The sequence below is a fragment of the Thalassophryne amazonica genome, chromosome 14 (assembly GCF_902500255.1).
Source record: "Thalassophryne amazonica chromosome 14, fThaAma1.1, whole genome shotgun sequence".
NCBI lineage: Eukaryota > Metazoa > Chordata > Actinopteri > Batrachoidiformes > Batrachoididae > Thalassophryne > Thalassophryne amazonica.
In genome coordinates, this window is record NC_047116.1 from 27,280,292 (window position 1) to 27,306,625 (window position 26,334).

General features: G+C 40.5%; 1 protein-coding gene and 1 long non-coding RNA gene across 2 annotated transcripts in view; both read left to right on the forward strand.

Moving 5' to 3' along the window:
- pde11a (phosphodiesterase 11a) overlaps positions 1 to 26,334 on the forward strand; it is a 123,555-nt gene that overhangs the window by 32,687 nt on the left and 64,534 nt on the right. The gene's annotated exons all lie outside the window — the stretch shown is intronic.
- LOC117524701 lies at positions 11,784 to 23,027 on the forward strand. Its single transcript, XR_004564832.1, has 3 exons — positions 11,784 to 11,867; positions 14,831 to 14,833; positions 23,017 to 23,027. It is a non-coding gene; the product is annotated as an uncharacterized LOC117524701 (long non-coding RNA).

Here is a 26,334-nt window from a genome sequence, read left to right on the forward strand (position 1 = left end):
GGAAACCTAACCTGCATGAAAATTCAGTAAGGTATATCTTATATATTATATTCCAATTGTAAGGTGGAACTATGCCAGTATACAAACGTATATCCAAATATCTAAAAAGGAAGAGTAAAAGGAGAGTAGAAAAGAGTAGAGTAGAGCCACTTAGGTGCCTGGTCCTGAGAACCAGGGATGGTTTTGGATTCCCGGAGGGAACCCACACAGACACGGGAGAGAACATGCAAACTCCACACAGAAAGGGCGGGTAGTGATCCCACGACCTTCTTGCTGTGATGCAGCAGTGCTAACCACTAATCCACCGTGCCACCCCTGCATTAGAATGAACCTTAGAATTGTTTTGTCGGTCTCAGTTATCATCGCAGTGCTCCAGGCCTTCATTTCTACTATTCTTCACGTGTTGATTTGTGGTTGATGAGTAACTGATACTACATTATCTTTTCCAAAAGCTGAAAGCGATATCCTGTATCAGCCGCTGCAGCTGAGTAACTTCCCATTCATGTGTTGTTGTAGTGACCCGAGGCCTCGGGCCACACTGAAGGCTGGTAAATATTAGTGAGTTTGTTGTACTGATTGTATTGTTTACACAGCAGCCAGATGCTAAAGACAGATGAGACCGAGTAAGGAAGCAGCAAACCTAAATCCAATTGATTCCATGTTATGGAGCTGAGTGGCTCTCGGATGAGGATACACAGTAAAACCAGTTGGAATTATTGAGATTTCAATCTGTCAGCTGTCCTGATTGCTTGTTTTTATAGTTTGCAGTTGCAAAAATTTCTGTGCATTGCGACTCAAGAGGTCAGCGGACAAATCTGCTGGAATCGGTGATGTTTGATCTCAATACACTCGTTGTTGTGCACAATCAGCAGCACATGGTTACATTATTGGAAAGAAAATATGAGTGAAATGACAAATCAATGTGTGAGCCACAGGCACATATCTGACTGTTCTGTCAAATGGTAAAATGTCACCTTGATTGATTTGACTTTAAAAGAATACTGGGTGGAAATTAATTATTTAAGTATAAAGTTTTTATTGATTTTTCAATTTACTTACTAAGGTTTCATAAATACTTGCAAATTTGTAGCTCAAACTTAGTTATTGTTTATTTGTTGATAGATATATTACTTTTAATTTCAACAAGAATATCTGATCTACTTGAAAACACTAAATATACAGTGCTGATAAAAAAGAGAGATGATTGGTCAAGCTCAGAAAATAACCCCCGCTCTTCCATACCAGTTTCTTGCATCTATATTAGAAGCGAAATGGCATCTGTGTACGTGTATGCGTGTGTGTGTGCGTGTTTATGGCTTTGATCATGGAGAAACTGGGGAGAGCTGACATTTGCCGTTTGGTATGCTTTTGTATTTTGGGTCAAGGATGAACACAGTGAAAACAGAAAGTTGACAGAACTAATGTTTTTGGAGAAATTAGGGATATTAGATAAAAAACAGTTAACAATGGACATTGATAATTAAATTCTGGACTCACATGCCATTCCAACAGGGGGCAGTAAATCATCTATATTTTAAAAGCCAAGTGGCCTCTGTGTACGTGTGTGTAATTCCGATCACAGAGAAACTGGGGAGAGCTGACACTTGCTGTTTGGTAGGCTTATGTATTTTGAGTCAATCTAGAGCCCGCGGATCCTCACGGGCAATGCGCTAGTGTGTATATATATATATATTGTCAACTTCTGTATATGTAATTGACAAACATAATGTATTTAAAAAGTCCAATTAGTTTCCCTTGAAGACCTCAGATTGGAATTATGCTGTATAATGTGCTGCCATTGTGTGAAGTTTCACTGAAATCCACCAAACACTTGAGGAGGAGGAGTGCCACTTACAATATCAATTTGCATTTTGAATTTTACTGCTAACAGTGCTACAAGCAATGTCAAAGCCTTACCACGAACCTCTCACTTCTCAGAGCACTCTCTATAGACGGTATATGCACTGGACAAACTCTCTGTGATGTCACTTGTAGGTTTTCTGAAGAGCAGATTTGGAGTTGAGATAGGACAGCTTCAGATCTCATCAACTTTGCCTACCTCTTGCCCAATCCATAAATCAGTACAGGGGTGGAGCGTGACCAAGATCAGCAAGACCTGAGTGGGTCGAATGAAGCCAGAAACCAACCCCTTCCCCCATCCCAAAGTTACCAAAAACCAGCAAAACTAAAGCTAACTAACTTTGGTTCAGTGTTTGATTAATGCATATTTTTTGTGGACTGTGCAGTTGTTTTCATAAAGGGTGGCTTGGGTGGATGGAGTGAAAACAGCAGCCGGCATATTGGCTCAGGAACGGTTGCAAATAGAGCTAATATTACAAATTCAGTGATTCTAAATTTTCATTCAACAGAAATACTGCAGCACTGATGTCTTAGATGGTCTGAGACTGCAAATACTCATACAGCAAGCCATATTATCTCAGGTATATGTCAAAAAAAGTTCAGAAGGGACAAACATGTTCAAGTCCACAGCAGCAGTTAGTGGGGTCCTGGATTGTCTCGCCAGCACTGTTACACAGATGAATAAACTGGATCCAAAGTGCAGACAACATACACTGACAAGGTAAAATAAGTGATTTTATTCATTAAAAGTGAAGAGTCAGGGTCCAAAAGCTAAGCATGTGTCCAAACACTCCAAAGTGTACTATAGGAGGTACAGTGGATCCGGAAAGTATTCACTTTTCCCACATTTTGTTATGTTACAGGCTCATTCCAAAATAGATTAAATCAATTTTTTCCATCAAAATTCTACTCACAACACCCCATAAGGACAACATGATTTTTTTTATTTTTTTGAAAATTTATTTTAAAAAAAAGAAAAAAGAAAGAAGTCACGTGTAGTTAATTATTCACACCCTTTGCTCAATACTTTGTTGATGCACCTTTTGCTGCAGCAATTACAGCCTCAAGTCCTCCTGAATATGATGCCACTTGCTTGGTGCACCTATCTTTGAGCAGTTTTGTCCATTCCTCTTTGCAGCACCTCTCAAGCTCCATGAGGTTGATGGGTAGGTGTACACCCATTTTCAGATCTCTCCAGAGATGTTCAATCAGATTCAGGTCTGGGCTCTGGCTGGGCCACTCAAGGACATTCACAAATTGTCCTGAAGTCACCCCTTTGATATCTTGACTGTGTGCTTAGGGTCATTGACCTGCAGAAAAATGAACCATCTCCCCAATCTGAGGTCAAGAGCGCTCTGGAGCATGTTTTCATCCAGGATGTCTCTGTACATTGCTGCATTCATCATTCCCTCAGTCCTGACTAGTCTCCCAGTTCCTGCCGCTGAAAAACATCCCCACAGCATGATGCTGCCACCACCATGCTTCACTGTAGGGATGGTGCCTGGTTTCCTGCAAACATGATGCCTGACATTCACCCCAAAGAGTTTGATCTTTCATCAGACCAGAAAGCTTTGTTTCTCGTGGTCTGAGAGTCCTTCAGGTGCCTTTTGGCAAACCTCAGGTGGGCTGCCATGTGACTTCCGTCTGGCTGCTCTACCATACAGGCCTTATTGGTGGATTGCTGCAGAGATGGTTGTCCTTCTGGAAGGTTCTCCTTTCTCCACAGAAGAATGCTGGAGCTCTGACAGAGTGACCATCGGGTTCTTGGTAATCTTCCTGATTAAGGCCCTTCTCCCCCTGATCACTGAGTTTAGACGGGCAGCCAGCTCTAGGAAGAGTCCTGGTGGATCCAAACGTCTTCCATTTACAGATGATGGAAGCCACTGTGCTCATTGGGACCTTCAAAGCAGCAGAAAGGTTTCTGTACCCTTCCCCAGATTTGTGCCTCCAGACAATCATGTCTTGGAGGTCTACAGACAATTGCTTTGACTTCATGCTTGGTTTGTGCTCTGACATGCACTGTCAACTGTGGAACTCTATATGTAGACAGGTGTGTGCCTTTCCAAATCATGTCCAATCAACTGACTTTATTCCAGGTGGACTCCAATAAAGCTATAGAAACATCTCAAGGATGATCCGTGGAAACATGATGAGCTCAATTTTGGGCTTCATGGCAAAGGCTGTGAATACTTACGAACACGTGATTTCTTAGTTTTTTATTTTTAATAAATTTGCAAAAATCTAAAAAGCAAACAAAAACAACTTTTTTCACATTGTCATTATGGGGTATTGTGTGTAGAATTTTGATGAAAAATCAATTTAATCCATTGTGGAATAAGGCTGTAACATAAACAAATGTGTAAAAACTGCAGTGTTCCTCCACAGAATGTCTTTTTCCTGGTTCTCTCCCTCAGCCCCAACCACTCCCAGCAGAAGACTGCCCCTCCCTGAGCCTGGTTCTGCTGGAGGTTTCTTCCTGTTAAAAGGGAGTTTTTCCTTCCCACTGTCGCCAAGTGCTTGCTCACAGGGGGTTGTTTTGACCGTTGGGGTTTTTACGTAATTATTGTATGGCCTTGCCTTACAATATAAGGCGCCTTGGGGCAACTGTTTGTTGTGATTTAGCGCTATATAAATAAAATTGATTGATTGATTGATTGATTGACTTTCTTGATGCACTGTAAGTCAAGGAATTAGCATGAATGAGCAGGTCTTTTAAATTGCACTGGAGCAGACGACTGATTGCAGGTGCAACTTGCAAGGATGTATGCCACACCTAAGATTCACAAGACACAGACAATAGTAAAATCCTTACAAGCACACCACCTGTCTCTTGAAGCAACCACTCCCCTAATTATCTACCTTTATGGCGCAAAGTAGCTTAAATGAGTGTCTTGTCCTTATGAACAAGGAAACAAGCTATAGAGACCATTTTTTTCTGTACCAGGTTGCAAACATGTTTATTTCTGCAACAAAGTTGGAAGCACTTGTTAAAAATAAGTGCTTCCTTGAGGACTGACATATTTTTGGAGCCAGCCTCAAGTGGCCATTCAAGGAACTGCAATATTCTGCATTGGTTTCATTTTCCATGTCGGGGCTTGGTACCCTCTCAATTGCATTAAGAGGTTGATTGATTGATTGATTTAAGTTAGGTTTTTCCCTCGGCCCCAACCAGTCTCCAGAAGACTGCCCCTCCCTGAGACTGGTTCTGCTGGAGGTTTCTTCCTGTTAAAGGGGAGTTTTTCCTTCCCACTGTTGCCGGGTGCTTGCTCATGGGGGGTCGTTTTGACCGTTGGGGTTTTTCATAATTATTGTATGGCCTTGCCTTACAATATGGAGCGCCTTGGGGCAACTGTTTGTTGTGATTTGGCGCTATATAAGAAAAAAGTTGATTGATTGATTGATTTACTTTCCACAATTTTTCATGATCACGAATGTTTATACCCAGAAGTGTGCAAAAGTGCATGTGCATTTCAGCTCATGAGAATATGTTTACTGAGAAAAGCACTTTTGCATAAATCGCAGGCTAAATTCTTGTCTAATCAGGTCATATCTGGAACCATGCACCACTGTTCCAAGCACCAAAGTACGCAACCAGTCTGTCCCCACCTCTTTACACTAACCACCTACCTGCTGCAGCCATCTTAAATGTGGGCATCTCCTTGAAATGTGCCGTGTGTCCAAAATGTTGTACCTGATGTTCCGTCGCAATGAAAATAATTGTTTAAATCAGTCACTGGTCAACACGATTTTTCTTGCATGGAGTTTTTCAACGGGATTCTGTCCAGTTGAAAAAACACAGACTCTCATCTCTGCTGTTTCTGCTGAGTTTAAGTATCTCGGGGCCTTGTTCACGAGTGAGGGATGGATGGAGCGTGAGATCGATAGATGGATCGGTGCAGCGTCTGCAGTGATGCGGTCGCTGTATCGGGCCGTCGGGGCAAAGCTCTCGATTTACTGATCGATCGACGTTCCGCCCCTCACCTATGGTCATGAGATTTGGCTCATGACCGAAAGAACAAGATCGCGAGTACAAGCAACCAAGATGGGTTTCCTCCGCAGGGTGGCTGGGCGCTCCCTTAGAGACTGGGTGAGGAGCTCTGTCACTCGGGAGGAGCTCGGAGTCGAGCCGCTGCTCCTCCACGTCGAAAGGAGCCAGCTGAGGTGGACGCCTTGCTGGAGAGGTGTTCCGGGCACGTCCGATTGGGAGGAGGCCCCGGGGAAGACCCAGATCACGCTGGAGGGACTACGTCTCTCAGCTGGCTTGGGAACGCCTCGGGGTTCCTCCGGAGGAGCTGGGGAGGGTGTGTGGATCGGGAGGTTTGGGCGGCTCTGCTTGAGCTGCTGCACCCGCGATCCTAGGATAAGCGGAAGAAGATGATGGATGGATGGATGGATGGATGGATGGATGGATGGATGGATGGAGTTTTTCAATGGATTCTTGATAATTTGGGGCCACTGAATCAAAATCTGGTGTTAGTTTATGCCAATCACGTCATGTTTTTGAGATATGAAAACATGTTTCTCATATCAGTTGAAGCAAAAGCTGCAGTCTCACACACCTCTTCGGCACCATAAATGATATTACGGCTCTTGTTCACATTTTGTGAACCTGGATTAAAAACTACTTTGAAGCTGTTTTTGTACAAGATGAGTGACGTCAAACTCATGAGTGAATGAACAACTTTTGCGTAATCCATCTATAAGGAACATGCAGATTGCAAAAAAACATGATGGAGGAAATCTGAGCTCAGATTTGGATTCAGCACCCCAAAATGACCATAAATCAGTTCTCAAAGTCCATGCAAGAAAAAAAATTGTTGACCAGTGTAATCAATACATGTCTGAGCATCAGTAATGCACAGACAAAAATCTAAATTAAATTATGTAAGAATTCTGTAAAAGCCAGTCTTTGTTGGTTGGTGTCTCTCCCTGTGCATGTGCTCTTTGAGCTCCTGCACCTCTGTTGTGTGTCTCATTTCTACAGTGTACTCCAACGGGTCTAAGTGACACGGCCTAAAACGTGCACTGGCATACTAAAATCTGTCAATGGCATTACAAACCCTGTTGCTATATAAAGAAGGTGACATGCATGCTGTCGATAAAGCTAGAAACAGGCACAGTGAGTGTGAAGCGACTAATGTCAACTTCAGCAGCCGACACTTCGTCCACTTTGACCTCAGCCTCCTTCAGTGGAAGGTAATATAACAAAGCCTGGAACTGTTTTACTGGCATAAACACACACACACACACACACACACACACACACACACACACACACACACACCCACACACACACACACACACACACACACACACACACACACACACACACACACACACACACACACAGGTTGATGACACTGACACAAAAGCAGAGGTAAAATTTTTCGTCAGCAATATTTTAGTGAAAAACAAAAACAAAAAACTACAAGTACAGCTGTCAGTGCACCAGGGAAACTCAGTAAGTTTGCAGGTTGAAGTAGACGAATAGTAAGTCTTCTTAATCAGCACAACAGCATTTTGCACGTTTATAGTAAAACAGGAAGTTCTGATTCTGATTGTTTAAAGCTACAATGTGCAGGATTTGGTGTGTTTATTAGCAGAAATAGAATATAGCATTCATTATACAAATAATGAATGCTTATGAGTTCAATGGTACATACTATTCAACTCGGATTTGCCTCTTTGAATGGTATTTTCCAGCGTTCACCAAATTAAATATTTGTTCCATTGAAAGAATGTAAAAACATTCATTATTTGTTTTACATAAAGACTAAAATAGATCCTTGTCATTTTATATTATATTAATTTACAAACAACAGAAAAAGGACTTACAATTTGGTACCTCCTCAGTGCAGCGAAAAAAAATAAAGTCAGAAATGAATCCAGCTTTGGCATGTCACTGCTACTTTGACATCAATAATCCAACACGACCTTTAAATAGGAGTCCACAAATAATTCTGACAATGAAATCCGCCATGCCGTGCATCAGATCGTCGTCCGTCAGCAAAACAAACTCCGCCATTGTTTGTTTTAAAGCTAAGCACCGCCCGGCTTGTGTAAGCATGCGTGGTGTGCAGTGCGCGCTCACACAAACGGGAAGGCGCTTATGCTCGCGTGTACTACCCCCCAAAAAAAGACTGTATTTCCTCAGTGCAGTGAAAAAAAAATCATGTCAGATGGCTTACAGCACAGTGGATTTGTTTTGTGTGTGTGTGCATGCGCGTTGTGTGAGTGTGACCTTTTGCGAGCAATGGACTCGGATATCACTACGGTCCTGGTGCTGCTGGATCTTAGTGCTACATTTGACACTGTGGATTACCATATTCTACTCAATAGGCTGGAGAATCACTTTGGGATTACTGGAACTGCTCTTGCATGGTTGACGTCGTACCTGTCCAGTCGTTCCTACTGTGTATTGTGTAATGGAACCTCCTCCGATCGTAGAGACATGAAGTTTGGGGTTCCTCAGGGATCCGTTTTGGGCCCCTTGCTTTTTTCTCTTTATGTAGCACCCCTCGGGAATATATTGCGGCGTTTTGGGATTCCCTTTCATTGCTATGCTGATGACACTCAATTGTATATGCCAATAACTGCTGGTAATCTTACTCACATAAAATCCTTGGAAGATTGTCTTGCATCAGTAAGAGTTGGATGTCTAGTAACTTCCTACTTTTAAATTCTGATAAGACTGAAGTTATGGTTTTGGTCCAGCGAGATATCGGCATCAATTTGATCAGCTAGCATTTAGCTTAGGTCCGTGTGTTACACATCATACGGATAAAGTGAGGAACCTTGGAGTAATTTTTGATCCTGCGTTGTCCTTTGATCTCCACATTAGAGACATTACAAGGACTGCCTTCTTCCATTTGCGAAATATAGCGAGGATTCGTCCTATTCTGTCTATGGCTGATGCTGAGACTTTGATTCATGCGTTTGTCTCTTCTAGATTGGACTATTGTAATGCTCATTCTCTGGCTTACCGCAGTCCAGGATCAGGGGTCTTCAATTGGTTCAGAATGCTGATGCCAGACTTTTGACACGGAGCAGAAAGTTTGACCACATTATGCCAATCTTGGCGTCCCTGCACTGACTTCCTGTTTCTGCAAGATCAGATTTTAAAGTACTGATTTTAGTTTATAAAATTGTTCATGGACTTGCACCTCCCTATCTGGCTGACTTGATAAGCCCCTATGTACCAGCTCGGGCCCTGCGTTCTCAGGGTGCAGGACTTCTGTATGTTCCCAGGGTGAATAAAAAGTCTGCCGGTCACAGAGCTTTTCCTATCGTGCCCCAGCTCTGTGGAACGATCTGCCGGCACACATTTGGCAGTCGGACACTGTGGAGACCTTTAAATCACGTTTAAAGACTCATTTATTTTCCCTGTTTTATCATTAGTGTTATGATGTGTTTTTAATCTTGTATTCTTTTACTGCTGTCTTTCTTTTATGGTTGTTTTTATTGTGTTTTAAATTTTTAATTGTTTTTTTATGTTGTGAAGCGCCTTGAGACGATTTTGTCGTGAATTGGCGCTATATAAATTAATAAATTTGAATTTGAATTTTTGAATTTGTGTTGCGCGTGTATGCGCATGCATGTGTATGTGTGTGTGCGTGCATGTGTGTGTGTGTGTGTGTCTGCGTGTGTATATGTGTATAAGTGTGTGTGTGTGTGTGTGTAGGTGTGTGTGCGTGTGCGCAGAGTGCAATAGTACCAAATGTATGGAACCAAATTTGCACTCTAAATGGAACCAATTTGCACTCTAAATGCAATGGAACACAAATGGGACAATTAATCCCTGTCACTTGACATACAAGGCACATCAAATGACAACAATCCACTCAGCCGTGATATAAAACCCTTTATTTATCCATGTATTTACCTGCAGCAACAAATCAATGCATTTTCATGAGCTTAGATTTGCATTTAGATTAGCCGTGTTGCACCACCATGCTGATACAGTAGCCCAAAAAGGACATTCTCACTCTGCCTTTTCGCATTTTGCTACATGGCTAGAAGATTGAAGAAAAAGAAGAGGAATTGCTGATGATTGTGAATGCGAAGGGAAACAAAATCCGACCAGCTACAGCATAGTGCAATCTTTAACCTCACCACTAGATGACACTAAACTTTACACACTGCAGCTTTAAACAATCACATTTTGTGATGCTGTAGCTTAACATCTCTTTGGAATGTCACATGGGTCTTTCCTGTTGATCTGATATAAAACCAGGTGTCTGTGCACTAAAATAATTAATCTCTTACAGTCTGTCTTTGATTGAGGATAACTCAATGACCGCTTTGGGATTGCAACTGTGGCAAGTGGAAACAGTTGAAAGTTAACTTTTGATGGGTTGAAGTGTTGTGGAGTGCAGGATGTTAATGTCACAGTCAGATTTTATCACCGTCCTCTTGTTTAAACAAACGAAACAGCTGTTATACTGCAAGACACTGCCACATGAGGATATGGTAATAAATTTAATAATACATTTATTACTACAGAGCTTTCAAAGTCAAAGTGTTGAGCTACAGTTTAAATTCTAAATAATGATAGATAAAAATATGAATGAAACATATACTGTTGACATTTCTTCCTATAGGTTTATGCATCTTGTAGTCACACACTCCGGCATAGGATTTATATCAAATGTTTTCTTTGCTGAATATTTTCACACAGTGCATGAGACTTTCAGCAGAAAACTTTCTGTTGTTTTGCAAACTGTGTTTCATGTGGGACAGCTAGGTAAATAACAAAGGATGATGCATGCACAGAGTCTGAAATTATTACAGCATTGAAGCATATATAGTATTTTTGATGATGGGGCTGGGTCGATATGACCTAAAATTCATATCGTGGTATAAATTGAATCCCTTCATGGTAATGGTATATATTGCGATATAAATTTAAGTGGAAAAATTACAATGAAAATGTTTCTGAATGGATTTTATATAGTCCTTAGCAAAGCCAAATTGATAAAAAATAGGTATAATGAAATTTTGAGAGTATTTATTGTGAAAATCTCAAAACTAAAAATTAAAACTCAGCAGTCTATGGTGCAGAATAGTGCAAAGGAAGACAAACACCATTTGTATAACAGAATACAAATATAAATTGTAAATTTCAAAAACATGAACAAATGTAGCAAAAAAAAACACAGTTATATACAACTATTTACATTAAAATGCAAGGAATGTTTCAGGCATTTTTTTTTTGTTGTACAACTATGTATACATGTAATAAAATGCCACACAAGTTATATTTGTGCCACTCAGAAAAGCAATTCCTGTCCAAAACAAGACCTCTCTGACTTGTGTTAGACATGTAATTTTGAACATTGGAATGATCAAGCCTAAGCTTCACTAAAAGACCCAGACTTTAGACAAAGTTGAGGCTGCAGCCCGCTGTCTTTACTAATAAATGAATTTAAAAGAGTAGAAAGCATAATAACATACTATGCCAGTATGCCAGCCATACGAAAGGGAAAATAAGTGTGTCTTAAATCCAGACTTGAAAGTCTCTACAGGATCTGACTGTTTTATTGACGCAGGGAGATCATTCCACAGAACAGGGGCACAATAAGAGAAAGCTCTGTGACCCACAGACTTTTTATTCACCCTAGGGACACAAAGTAGTCCTGCACCCTGAGAACACAGAGTCCGGGCCAGTACGTAGGGTTTAATTAGGTTAGCTAAGTAGGGAGGTGCCAGTCCGTGAACAATTTTATAGGCTAGTAGCAGAACCTTTTTCTTCTTCCACCTGCTCCTGCAAAATACAAAAGAAAGAGTAAATATGTCCCTTCTGGGCTACTGTGTCAACATGGCAGTGCAACATGGTGGCCTCCACGTGGTGGGCCACTCCCATGTACATATGAAGGGCTCATTCAAATCTAAAAAAACACATTGGTTCATATTTGCAGGTAATATACACCTATGAACAAATGGTTATGAATGTTATATTCTGTTTCTGCTAATAAATCCCCAGTAAATCCTACACACTGTAGCTTTAAGTATCAGGACATGGTTACTGTTATAACGGTAGAGCAACAAGAAAAGAAAAGGAGAGAAATGGCTGTCATTTATGTTTATCTGTCCTGAGATAGCCTGTCTTTCATCAGATATTTCCAGGAGGACTGAAACACATTCCCGGCTGATACTGCAGTCATTTTCCATTACGCTCCTTTGTGAATCAACTCAGTCTATAAACAGATCAGTGCGACAAAAAACAAAGACACAAATGTTTGACTTAATGCCATCGTCAGAGCGGCATGAGTAGCATGTGCCTACTTCTTTGAATCAATATAGCTGAAAGGCGCTGACAAGCTGATATTAAAGTTTACATAGCCTCGTTCTGTTATTGCAGCTATGCGCCCCGGTAGGGCAGAAAAGATGAAAGATGAAAGAACAAAGCTGGCTGTGCTTTTATTTTTGGTTCCACAGTTTCCAATGATTGTACTTTTTCTCTTTGTTGTATGTTTTGTCTCTGCTGGAGCTCTACCAGTGTCAAATTAGATCTAAATTCGAACCCATTGTTTGCGATAGAGGAAGATACTTTTTTCCCTCCCTTTCCCATATTTTGAGCGCGTTTCACATTGCATTATCATCACCCTACTGCTCGGGATGGCTACGGCTGAATTAGTAATGAAAAGCAATGTTAGAGTCAGACAACACAGTCCGACTCCCTGCATGGCACAGCTGCAGCCAGGCTTTTATGAAAGACCCTGTAATAAACAAATGCATCACACTTTGCAAAGCCTTAAATGATGCAATAGATATGCCATTAGCTCAAGATTTCAGTGTACTGTTTATTAAAACAAATTCCATTCTCTGCGCAGTGAAAATGCAGAGGATACTTAAATTGCTGTAAAAATCACATTCCCTTGATCGTGTTGTGTTGATACCCTGCAGGATGAAGTCCATCGGAGACTTTGCGTAATGATTCACCCAACATTTAATTGCATTTTTCTCATTAATCCTCAAAAATATAGCATTTAAGAAATTGATTTAAGATGAATCATCTGAACTCATTCGCAATATCTACATGTTGCATTATATGTTTCAGGCCGCCATTCTTTTTTCTCTTTCTAGCAGAGAGGGAATTCACAAGGATTTGTCCACTTGGTAAAGATTGTTTGCTCTTTGGCACCATAATGGATATGGGTGTAATATTCTCAAAAAAAAAAAAAAAAAATAAATAAATAAATAAATAAATAAATAAATAAATAATAAATAATAAATAAATAAATAAAAGCAAGCAAGCTGTGTCTGAGGGTTTGACCTCTGGGCGGACAGAATTCAATATGTACAGCAGCAGCGAGACCAACACTTCCAAATCAAGGGAAGACTAGCAATTGCAGAAAACATACAGAAAAAACAAACAAATGAAAATTAGGCTACACAAAAAGAACATGGAAGAAATGTCAAAGCGGTGTGGGGGTTCTTTCCACCTTCCTTGTTTGGTTAGGGGATCGAAACCAGTGGCCAAAGAGGCTACATACCAGAAGTTTCAGAAAGAGTCACAAAACAAGAATTTGCAGCTGGAGAAAAATACTGCTGATTCAACTGATCGCCTTTTCACCACCTTGTGCTCAGCAGCAGACCAACTGATGTATCAGTCTTGATCCCCTGCCAGCAAGAAGAAGCAGAACCATGAACGATGCTCCGTTTGTAACACATTGCTGAACAGGGGCACACAAAAGTCCATCTCTAACCAGGGTGTCACTGATGGCGGTTTGTTCCTGCACTCTATTACTTTCATTAGATGAATCTGTCAGAGCTATGGTGTTGGTTTAGGTCAGGAAAGGCATTTAGAAACGTCTCAGCACATAAAATCTGTCAACAATTTGAACTGCTCCCTTTCTTCCATGCATGCACATGGTACAAAGGAATATCAGCAATATTTAGATTTGGCAAAAAAGACAGCACTAATGTGCGGTCTGTGTCACCTGAGGTCCACTAATATACCTCCGTTGCCATCAGCAGTGAACCACCCTGCGATGTCTGGTGCACCCGACTGTGTTGATGTACAGAAAAAAAAAAAAACAGGTAAAACCTCGGTCAAAGAAACTACAAAGTTGACATTCACAAATAACCTAAATTTCTTGACTCTATACCACCAACTCGGCGCACAAATATGCACTACTGGCATTCACCTGGAGACAGTTTCTGAGAAGAATTGCTAAGATCACAGAAGGAAAATGGCACCGGCAATGGAATGATAGAAAAAAGGCATGGATGCGAAATTGGAGTGATTAGTAGATGCCAACTGAGACTCCAATGTGACTGTCATATACAGGCAACTGCAAGTGGCATCATCCTGGAATTCCCAGGGGACCACTGTGCAAAGACATTTTCAGTGTCTGATTATCTTTAACTCTGATCTGCACAAAGAAAATATTTCCAATTTCATTTATGACCGAGGATAATTCAGCCATTAGGTGCACTGACAGTGCCAGTTTCAAGGCCACATAAATGGGGATGACTGTGCCAGAAAGGATATCCGGTGTGAAACCTGTGCCAAATTATACATGAGGATCATAAATCAGCTTTATGTATTGGATCAGTCAAATCCCAGGTTAGTGGCAGCTCCCATGGTACTGTTATCCAGCAGGGTACTGGTGGAAACTATGTTGCTGTTTTGGTGAAGAAGGAGGAGTTGGGGGAGGTGCGTCAGGAGTAGGAGTGTGGACCTGGGAGTCTGAACATAGAATGTTGGCTCTATGCATGATAAAGGGAGAGAGCTAGCTTATATGATGGAGAGAAGAAGGTAGACATACTGTGGAGACTAAGTGGAAAGAAGATTGGAGATGGGTTCAAACAGTTCTACTATAGTGTGGATAGGAGGAGAAATGGTGTAGGAGTAATCCTGAAGGAAGAGTGTGAAGGTGGAAAATGAACACGTGATGGCGAATGTCATCAGTGCATATGCCACACAAGTGAGGTGAGAGATAGAGGAGAAAGAGGATTTCTAGAGTGAGTTAGAGGAGGTAGTGGAGAATGCTAGGGCCCCATCACACTCAGCAAGAATGAGCAGGACTCAAGCAGAATCAGGCGGAATGACAAAAAAAAAAAAAAAATTGTGCCACGTCCGGGAGGGATAAGAAATGCGTAAGACTGTCTTCCAAATACTCACAATGTGCTCCAACCTGTCCTGAATAGGGTTGGGTATTGAGAACTGGTTCTTTTCGTGTATCGTTAAGAAATGATTTGGTCCACCGATATATCAATCTGATCTGTTCAAGATGTTTTTAACTGCTTTACTTAGTATCATGTCTCAAACATAAACTTAAAAAAAGAGAAAATGAGCACAAGCTTTTTGTATAATGCAGGTTAAATCCACATTTTCATGAAATAGCATTTGACTGTACATGACTGAGTAACTTTATCAGTGTAATCTGGCCATGTGAAACCTCTGAGGGAGTGATACTGTTTTGTACCATTTTATTTTTGGGTCAAATGTTTGTGCTATCTCTCTGATGCATAACCACAAACTGGAAGGTGTCAATCTACACTTAATTTTTTTTTTGCCTTGAACCATCATATAAAAAACAAAACTCAGATTACTACCTAGCTATTTTAGATAAAGTAGTATAAATGCTTTGTATTCATTTTGAGTATTGCACCCTTGTGTTTAATATGCAATTTCAGTTGTATTCATGTTGTTACATTGTTAATAATGAAAGCGTATGATTCAGTTTACAGCAGGGAATCAACTCAAATAGGTTCTAAGCAGAATCACTGCTTTAACATTTCCTTTTTTTGGGTTCTACTTTAAAATACTTGTTCCCACATCAGTTAGAACCAAATTAAATATTGGTTAATAACTTCCCATGTAGGTCTGCGAAACAGCAATACCTATGATGTGGATGTTGAAGAAGAAGAAGAAAAGCTTTTATTGTCATGGTACATACATGGATACAGACAAATTATAAAAATGTCTATTAACATTACTCTCTAGTCTGTCACTAATGCTGCATTCACATGTCAGCGGCAGAAAAATCATCACATCGAACAGAATTTCTGTTGTCTACAGCGGCGGACTGTAGGTGATGCTGTAAGGCACCGTCATTTTTCATCACAAACGACACCGACAAAAAATGTACTTAACTGAAAGATACAGAGCTTTAGTGTTGCACAGCTTTACATTTAAAACAGGAAGCCCTGGCTCTGATGGCAGCATAAAAAGTTAACTGGTTGTAGATTAATTTTGCTCTGTAATATCACACAAATTTTTGTGGTTACCTGATAAAAACCAGGTGACTCTCTGTACATAAATAATCCATCTCTTGCTGTCTACTTTTCCTCCTCGTTAAAGATAAAACAACAACCAGTTTGTCCTTGTTGCTGTCTTAAAAGTTGAACATTTTTAACTTTTGATGACAACTGCTGTCATGGTGAACAGCTGCTGCGCTCACAGCCAGAGGGGGCAGATTTTTACCATCGACCTTTCATTGAAAACAATGGAACACCCAGTTTGCCATGTGGCGCTTACAGCCGACATGTGAACACAGCATAATGTTGCAGTTAACAAGCTATTAGGCATATTGTTTTGCTTAAGTGGAGCTAAATACCTTTCCTGAATTATTTCTGGATTTTGGTTCACTTCATCATCACTCACTGATGAAACTTACTGCAGTCAAACAATATCGTGTTTTTTTTTGTTTGAATTCGTTTTTATTCATGGAACCGGTTCAAGTGAACATGAACCTGTTCATGTTTAGTTTACGAGGTCTGTTAGAAAAGTATCCGACCTTTTTATTTTTTTCAAAAACCTGATGGATTTGAATCACGTGTGTTTGCATGAGCCAACTTTGAACCTTTGTGCGCATGCGTGAATTTTTTCATGTCTGTCGATTGCGTCATTTGCTGGTAAGCAGCCTTTGTGTGCGGACGGGTGTAGTCTCTCGTCGGATTTTCTTTGCAAGGAAAATGGCAGAACAACTGGAGCAGCGCGACTGCATCAAATTTTGCCAGAAACTGGGCGACGGCCAGGTGGAAACCATTCGGATTATTCAGATGGCTTTCGGTGACGATCCTATGGGCATCACACAGATTAAGGAGCGGTACAACCGGTTTAAAGACATCTGCAACGGTCTCACAGGACATGTTGTAACATGCCCACCTCTTCCACAATTTCTCGGATAGTCACCCGACTGAAAAGCCACCGAAAGCCGTCTGAATCTTCCGAATGGTGGAAGAGGTGGGCATCATTTTTCGGAGTCCAGCATGTCCTGTGAGAATTCAACACAGAGGCGCTTTTGCTCCGTTAGCAGCTTCGTGCCGAAGCCATCGGCATGAATTTCGCTGCAACTCTTTTCATGGCCAAATCTTCTGTCACAGTAGAATGTGCTGAAAAAGTGCTGATGTCCACCTCTTCCGCAATTTCTTGGATAGTCACACGACGGTCCCGCATCACCACAGCGTTCACTTTGGAAATGATCTTGTCATTTCAGCATGTTGATGGCTGACCAGAGCGCGGCGCGCTCTCCACCATTGTGCGGACGTCTTTAAACCGGTTGTACCGCTCCTTAATCTGTGTGATGCCCAAAGGATCATCACCGAAAGCCGTCTGAATAATCCGAATGGTTTCCACCTGGCTGTCGCCCAGTTTCTGGCAAAATTTGATGCAGTCGCGCTGCTCCAGTTGTTCCGCCATTTTCCTTGCAAAGAAAATCCGACGAGAGACGCCACCCATCCTCACACAAAGGCTGCTTACAAATAAATGACGCAATCGACAGGCGTGAAAAAATTCATGCATGCGCACGAAGGTTCAAGGTTGGCTCATACAAGCACACGTGATTCAAATCCATCAGGTTTTTGAAAAAAATAAAAAGGTCGGATACTTTTCTAACAGACCTCGTATATTACTCTCTCCTTCTCTCCTTCTCTCTCTGTGGGTGTGTGTGTGTCAGAGAGACACACACACTCGTCAGGTTCGTCTCGGTTTGTGAAATACGTGCATCCGGAAAGTATTCACAGCACTTCATTTTTTCCACATTTTGTTATGTTACAGTCTTATTCCAAAATGGATGAAATTTATTTTTTTTTTCCTCAAAAGTCTACACACAATACCCCATAATCACAATGTGAATTTTTTTTTTTTTAGATTTTTGCAAATCATTTTTCCTCATAACAAACTGTGGAAACAGTGAATACTTTCTGAAACTGAGACTGCTTTATTTACATAACCATGCACATGTTTTCCAGTGAAGATGTTCACATTAGAGCCTATAAAATGACACTAAGTGGAACATAGAATCATGTCAGTCTGAGATCATCACGGTCAGATTTTGGAACGACGTAATATCGTAGCATCCATTCGTGCCACTTGTTTGCCCCAGTATATAGCCATCAGTGTCACAGTAAGACACTGTGCTGTATTTTTCTGATTGCCTACATTCAGGTCAAGTTGACATCGGAGTGATGAACCGTGCTGCACTTGGCTGCCCACGGAGCAGCTCCTTGGGGAGAATCAGAGTAACTGCCTCTTTGGGCTTGAACTGATGATTGTTATTGGAGGAAAGGGTGCAACCATTCAGCAAATGATCTTCTCCTTCAGATAATTTACCCTTTTTTCCCTGCAATGGAGGACTTTGGTCATTCACCATTTGTTGTGGTTTTAAGGACTGGCTATACAGGCTGAAGAAACCTGAAGAATCTGTGTCAGTTTTCCCCAAATGCACTGATTCCTGGAACATTATGACAGATAAGCAGTGGAAATGACAGAAAACAAACAAACAAACAAATAAAAGAAATAATACCCAATCATTTTGTATTATTCTACAGTAGGATGAGGTGTTGGGCTACAAATATGTAGACCCGGGTTCAGTTCCAAAATCATGATACTAGTCGGTCTGTTACATCCAGCTGTAAACGTGATCCAGTCTTGCCTGTGCAAATAACATGTCATTCTGATGGGGGCAATCGTAGACTCTCATTTGCATCATGGTACAGAATCCATATAAAAGCACAGGCACCAATGATCCTCTGGGCTATTATAGGACTACTACTACACGTGCAAGTAGGAGTTGGGCTACTATACGTAGACTTGAGTAGAATACCTGGTCACACTACCTGTCTGTGTCCTTGGACAAGACAATTCATCTGCAGTGCCCCACTGCACCCAGCTGTAAATGGTATCAGCTTTGGCTGGGAAACAACCCATGATGGACTGGCATCCCACCCAGGGAGAGTCTTGACTCTAATCTATTTCATGCTGTCCAAGGGTTAAGCACAGGCACTAATAGGCATCAGTGCATAGACAAGACTTACTTCTACACACTGTTACATTTTATACAGCATTTAATAGATGCATAATATGCTTCAGACCACACAGTTGTGTTTTAAAAATAGACCACAACTCATTGTCACTTATTATGGTTGCTTAGGCTGGAGTCACAAGTCTACTTCCTGCATGTGTGAGTGCACTGAGAGGCCATCAGTCACATATAAATCACCAACCTTTGTTCAAAAATGACTGTGGCAAATAGTTTGAGACAGACTTTTTAAAGACAATTTTAGTTTGATTCATTTTCATATTGCCCTCAATGGAGTTGAAAACGGGCGATTTTAAGTTCAAATCTCTATAATACTGATCACCCTTGTTTTTCCAAAAGATATCAAGCTCCATGCTTTGAATTTGAATTTTATAGCTTTGACAGAGAAAAATAGTGAATATGCTGGGTTTAAAGCATCCTATATATGCAGCTTGATTTAGAGAGAAAGCCTATAAATAGGGCACAATGTAGGCTATTGGGGGGTCACAACTGGAGACGTCATCAATTAGCCAGCAATTCATTCTCTGGATTTGTCAACACACAGATTCATGGTCATAAAATTTTCACAGTGTTGCTCTATCCTCCATTATTACAGCATGAAAACTTCAAACTGGACTCACAGGACACTGCTGTCCTCATGACACGGCTTGACTGACTGTTACTTGAAGCTCTTGGGGATATAGAAATTATGGTTAACTCCCAGGCTAAGGTTCTGTTATCCAATTTATTGGGCTCACTCAACACTGCTAAAGGGATACTGTAGAAAAAACAAGCCTTCAAAGTCCTCTGCAGCATCACAGTCAGCGAGCTGCCTCAGTAGCAATTAAAGCAAGTCTTATTCATTTTTCCCCATGATGTGTCACGGTCCCCGTGTAGATTTCATATTCTTGCCTGTTGCATTATAAAATTTGTTGGTGTGCATGAATATTTGATGTACCATTAAATAAATGCTGCAATCATTGCTAGGTGTTGCAAAAATTACTACACACTTGGCTGACAAGCTGCAAGAGAACCTGTACAACAAGTATTTATCTTACCACACCTGATCAAGTTTTAAAGCCATTTTCATTCATGTGCTGCAAGAGAAAAAGTGTTCTGCTGTGTAATTTTCCTTGGCTTCCCTCCTGGAATTCCAGCTGTGGAACATGAAGGCACTGAGGTCAGAGGAACTAACTGTCCCGAAGGACTTGGTGGTTTGTTTTTTTATTATACACTCTTTACTGGTCAGTCCTCAGGTCTCCAGGCAAATACTTCTTGTGTTTAATACAACTTTGTATAATGGTCAGCCTGACAGAATGTAATTAGGGTGAGCTGCACTTGTCTCCAGTTTGCTTCCTACAAGCAGATCCAGAGTCAGATCCCCAAAGTCTCGCTTGCTAATGAATCTGCTTCCTGCAGGGCGACTGATGGTCACAAGCTTTTCTGGAAGATCATTAATATTAAAGAATTCCATAGGACAACTTAAACAGCATTACATACAAGCTTATTGCTCAGCATCATCTGTTTTGTTGTGCCTGAAAACAAATGCATAAATAATTTAGCCATTTGCAATAAGTGAATGAAGCACACGAAGTTAATTTAATCATTAGCATGACAGAAAAATATTTCATGTAACGTTATTATTAGAACTGCTTGTAATTGCCTCTGCCAAGAGGTTCAGATTTCACCCGGGTCTGTCAGTTGGTTTGTCAGCAGGATCTCTCAAAATTAATCAATTCATTTCATGAAAATTGCCTGCTAAAAAAAAAAAAACTGAGTGGGACCATGAATAGAAACCTTTAAATATATAGTTGGGGAAAGGGCGAGAACAAGAATTTATTAAACGCAACCAGTTCACCTGTCATATAAAGTCATATTAACACACTTAATGAGAGTCCCAAAACTAATTAAAAGATACAGTTCTTTTGGATGAGTCTAAGAAAAAAGAGGGGAAAACCTATCATGTCAATTTTTTTAGTCAAAAAAGAGAAAAAGAATGAATCAGTTATTACTCTTTTGTGGGGTTGTGGCTCAGCCGTTCTTAGGTACAAGGATCAGGGGCTCTGAAGAAAACATGTTGGAACCCACTGTTTTAAACCGTATAAATGGGTAGTGATAATGGATGAATGCTTTTTAAAACATGAATCTCTGTGAAAAATACTCAGTCTGGCTTGGAAACACAATGTGGACCCAGCAGAGAAGCTGCAGAAATGTAAAATATTTTCATAAAATTCTAAGTTAAGGTGCATTATTCAAAGTAATTTTCACAGTGTAAAAATGCTGGTTCACTCCCAACACACACATGCCATAAAATTTTGATAGAGTCAGATAAAGTGGTAGATATTAAAGACAAGTTTGATATTAGTGATAACCAAAAATAAAGTGAAATAAGAGGTAAATCCTGTCCTGGAGTTGATATCATGATATTTTTAGAAAATTTGCATGAAGAGAAGGATTCAAGAAATTTTTAATACCATCATGATTTTAGTCGTGTTGGACCTTGATAACCCCAATAAAAAATGTTTGTGTGTCATTTGTAAAATCATATGTTTTCAGCCTCACATAACTGTTATTTAATTCTGACTGATCCTGTCCTATTGCTCTTGGTTTCCATAGCTACCATGAAATATTCTTTGCACACTTTACTGGAATTAACTGAGCAACTCACACACTCACACACAAGATGTGTTCATTCTTCATGAAGCCGTTGGTGTGCCAGCATTGTTTAAATTGATCGTGTCCTCTTCAAACGCCTATGACCAGGAACTACAACCTGGAGAAATTGAAGAATGGGAGAAACAACAATTTAATGTTCACATTTTAGTGGAGAATCGTGCTACCTAAAGGAAATGGCTTTGATCCTACCGGTGTTGTATGCTGTCGGCTGTGTAGCTTTTCTGTTTTTCTACCGTTTCCAAAATGTTCCCAAATTTACACTTGCGCAACCTGATCTCACGCCAGTTCAAGATGGCATCACGACAAGTGATTTAATCTATTAGTTTGTGATACCGTCACAAAATGTATTACATTTTCATGACGGCATCACAAAATTATTTTGTGATTTTATCACAAAATTTGGAGTTATGCGGGTGGCAGGGGGCATGGGGGTTATGACTTGGGTTCGAGTTATGGTTATTAGAGCCCGACCGATATATCGGCCGGCCGATATTATCAGCCGATATAAGCCCTTTTCAAAGTACTCACTATCGGCCGAAATTTTGCCGATAGAACGCCGATAATTTCTCAGTTACTGAAATGTTTGTGTCGGCAATGTAAAATGTCCTTGCGCCGTTTTTCCAGTAGATGGAGCTCTGGCTCCATTCAACTGAGAGCTGCTTACACCCCTGCTTAAATGTGTTCATCACCGGCCCCCGTAGTTCGCCATCACACTGCACAAAAACTGACAAAAGCATACAAGTAAGTTTATAAGGATGTAGTTTGTAATAACGTTGCCATTACCTTCACCCCACATTTCTCCCGTTTCAGTTCAACTCAGTTTGATTAACTCAGTTTATGTAGTAATGTGTCAAATGTGCTTCATTGCCTCGGTCACGCTTTTATTAAGCCTCACGTGATATGGCAAAGATTGTTTTCAGTAGTGATATCTTACTAGCTTGCCCGTTTGACTAGCCCCCTAACTGCTCCAATTGCATTTTTTGAACTTGAAAATTCTTCTCTGTTATAAAGTTAATCAATATGAGGAGAAAGGTTCAGCTTTTAGCTCATACCTTTTTTGTTAAGAGTCCAAAAAAGAACTTTTATTCATTAAAAAAATATATATCGGCTGATTTATCGGCTATCGGCAAATCAGCCAATTTATCGATTATCTGCATTTTTTTCATCCAAATATCGTTATCGGCATCGGCCTCAAAAAAATCCATATCGGTCAGGCTCTAATGGTTAGGGTTAAAGACAGTGAACTAAACTTGACCATATCATGAAAATGAGATGCATTTTGTGACAGTATCATGAAAAAAGTGCAAGAATGAGCTGACCTATGAATTCACTACATATATGTTGTAGGCCAGGGGCAGGGGTGCTGAAAATGGAGAATAAGGAGAAGGATTCTAGTGATGCATGATTGACAGTGGCCCAGAGAGGCCCCTAATACAGTTATAATACTGACAAAATAATATAGGGGGTGTCCTAGTAAGATTTCTTTTCCTGGGCCTCAAAATCCCTGGCAGCGCCACTGGCCAGAGGTGTCAAACTCATTTTGGTTCAGGGGCCACATACAGCCAAGCAGTGCAATCATAACATAATTACCTATAAATAATATAAGTCCATGCTTTTCCCCCTTTGTTTTCATACAAAGAAGCACAAGTACATTAGAAAATCTTCATATTTAATGAAATATCCTTTTACAAACCATATCAACATATGAACAACCTCAGATTTAAGACAAGTGTTTGCACAAATACAAACAAAACTATAAGTCAAAGGTATCTGGAACTGAAAATACAGTATTGCACTTTAAAATGTATGGCATTGCAGGAACAAGAGGATTCCACTAAACCAAGTCTTTTGTAGTGAAGCTGTTGAGTTACATTAAATGGAACATTTTTTAACTATTTCTACAGCAAGAATTCATTTTCACAGAACTAAATGCAACTGAAGCAGGAGTTTAAAGGAGAAAGTCGTGTCTAGACTTCATCAACATCAGGTGTCATGTCCTGACAAGCAGCCGATCTCAGAATGTCATATAAGTGCTTGTGTTTGAGCCTCGAGCGCAATTTTGTTTTATTGATGTTCATTACTGAGAAAACCTGCTCACCAAGGTAGGTTGTCCCAAATATACACAAACATTTTGCAGCCAAGGCTGTAATTTGGGGTACCCTGGCAAGAGATACTGATAAAAATGTGTCCAAGCCCACTGAGGCAAACTTATCCTTCAAATCTGCATCACACTGCAAATCAGTTATCTCTAGTTGGACGTCGACAGGCGCATCAGAAGCTTTGAATGTGCAAATTCTATCTCATATTCACCAAAAATGTGAAACCATTTCTCAAACTCAAACAGCAATCCTGCAATCTTTATACTGTTTCATGTCAGCATTAATGCCTCTTTGCACGTACCTCTCTTAGGCAAGGGGAATGTGCAGGGTCACCACTTGCCAGCTGTGTCTCCAACAAAGTCAGCTTCAACTTGAATGCACATATGCGGTCATAAAACCGTGTGACATCTTTTTTGCAACCTTGCAACATTTTGTTCAGAATATTCAGGTGCTCTGTAATATTCACCAGAAATGCAAGGTCCTGCAGCCATTCCTGCTTGAAATTCCATCACTGGCTTTCCTTTTTCTCTGTGTATTGTCCGATTTCCTCATGTAGATCAAAGAAACGCCTCAGCACAGCACCTCTGCTCAGTCATATTATCTCAGTGTGTTATGGCAGGGTATCAGTAACGTGATTGTCACTGAGAAGGCAATCAACCTACGATGATTCTGGCCTCTGCTCGGATGAATTAACAGTTCCGACAACCACCTCCATGACGTGATCCATTTTTACCAGCTTGTAACACAACGCCTTCTGGTTGAAATGTCCAGAAAGGATCTCCTCCATTAGCGGCGTGTACTTTCTCTTTGAATTTTGTCACAACACCTGCTTTTCTTTTGATTATTGATGACACGCTGTCGATAGCCAGGCTGATGGCGCAGGACCAGTCCACTCCGCCTCTGTACAGCGCATCAACCACAGAGCCGAAATGTCTTCAGCTGTTGTGGTGTCACTCATAGGCACCAATTCAAGGAACTTCTCAGTGATGGTCAATGTCTCATCAACTCCACGAATAATATGGCCAGTTGAGCAACGTCTGTAATGTCGGTGCTGCTCTCATCAGCTGCAACAGAAAATGCAAGAAATGACTTGACTTTGTGTTTCAGCTGTCTGTCTAAATCTGCAGACAGTTCCGATATCCTCTCTGTCATTGTATTCCTTGTCAGACTAATAGAGAATGCTTGTCGCTTCTCAAGACACCCGAGTTCTGCAGCCTTCATCATGCATCTTTTAACAACTCACTGTTGGAATACGGCTTTGATGCTAATGCTATTTCATTGGCAGTTAGGTAGGCACTTAGAATGTGCTTGAAAAGCCCTAATGCCCTAATATATATCTGTGGTGCAAATTTGGTGAGAAGACATAATCCATCAAAGCCTATAAAAAGTGTAATCTTGATCCAGAATCCAGATCTGGATCCAGACTACCTCCACAATTTAATGGGGTCTTCCATGGCCTAATATCTGTCTGTGGTGAAAATTTTTCAAAATCTCTGCAGTAGTTTTAACGTAATAATGCTAACAGACAGAAAGACAAATAAATAAATAAACCCCAATGATTTTATTACGCCATTGGTGCAAGGGCACAATTTAGAACTAGAAATTGGGGGGGACAAAGTGCGAGGCCCGCAGGGCCGAAGCTCATAGGCCGGGGGTCTGGGGGCTGCTTTAGGCCCCCAGAAGCCAACGGTTTCTAGATAAGCTCAGACGCATTTTGAGCATCCAGAACAGTAATTTTAATGTTTTGAGAAGACCATAAAGTGGACACCATTTGACTTATGCAGTTTGAAACTGTGAATATAAGTACTTTATTCTGAGAATAGCCAGCATTGATTTTATTAACATCCTGGTGTAAATAAGGTATCACCACATGTGTCAAACTCAAAACAATGATAGGTTGAGTTTTCATTAAAAACAACTGCAACGTGGTAAAATGTATTCATAAATATGAAAGAACAGGGTCTTAATAATTATTAACTATTGCATACTGTATTTTTTTCCTCAAGATTTGCTTTTGCATAAGTTTAAAAAAACAACAGATCATAAGTTTAGGATAAATTACTTATGAATTTAATTTTCGAAGTGGCACTAATGACAGCACTCATAATGAACATAATTTCGCTTGCATAGACTGATTTTGGAGATCAAGCAATAATTGCAGATGGGCTTTCTGAGGTCCCAGATAGCTTTTCTGATTTATTTTTCTAACTTTCAGAATTTAGTAAATTAGCATATGGTCCATTGATACTTATGTGTAGACACTAGTCCCTAGAGGCAACTATTTTTGGTTTCAAATCTGGGCAAATGCAGTCCCAGAAAATTCTGAATGTGACAAACAAGAAAGAGGTGTTGTAAACAAGTCAATGCTGCTAAAAATACAAACTTGCAGAAACAAAGATACTATTCTGACATGGTTTTGCACATAAGACTGACATGGTTTGCACATA